Source organism: Geospiza fortis, unplaced genomic scaffold, assembly GCF_000277835.1.
Source record: "Geospiza fortis unplaced genomic scaffold, GeoFor_1.0 scaffold667, whole genome shotgun sequence".
NCBI classification, from domain to species: Eukaryota; Metazoa; Chordata; class Aves; order Passeriformes; family Thraupidae; genus Geospiza; species Geospiza fortis.
The window spans coordinates 44,001-44,613 of NW_005054807.1; positions in this window are offsets into that span (position 1 = coordinate 44,001).

Here is a 613-nt window from a genome sequence, read left to right on the forward strand (position 1 = left end):
TGGCTACGGCCGTGGATTTGGCTACGGCCTGGGGGGCCTGGGCTGCTATGGCAGGAGGGGCTATGGCTACATCTGCTAAGGGCCCTCAGCACCACCCCTGACACCACCAGCTCTGGCCTCTGCCAACAGCTCCTGCAACCAAAGCACCTTGGCTGATGAGAGCACATCAGACCAGCTCTTCTCAATTTCTTCACCTTGCACATCAGACCAGCTCTTCTCAATTTCTTCACCTTGCACATCAGACCAGCTCTTCTTAATTTCTTCATCTTCCCTCATCTTTCTTTTGCCTCAATAGACTTCTGCTGCATCAAAGCCTTACCTACCTCCTCTCCTTTTTGAATTCTGCCTCACATGCTTACCCAGCACAGTGCCAGAAATAAACAGGCCATTGGAGTAGATGGAAAATGGCACAACACATTTTCTTGGCAATATATCCCTACAAGTAACAACTAAGACTGGTACGAGAAAATTGGTTGAGGGAGGGCCTTCCAAAATAGGACCCAAAGCCATCATTTTCTACACCAAAGTCTTTGATACATCAGTGCTCTCCAGTTCATCAATGGTTCTGGTTAAGTCTCTTCATGCCAGCACACACTTGACAAAGTCTCTTCCC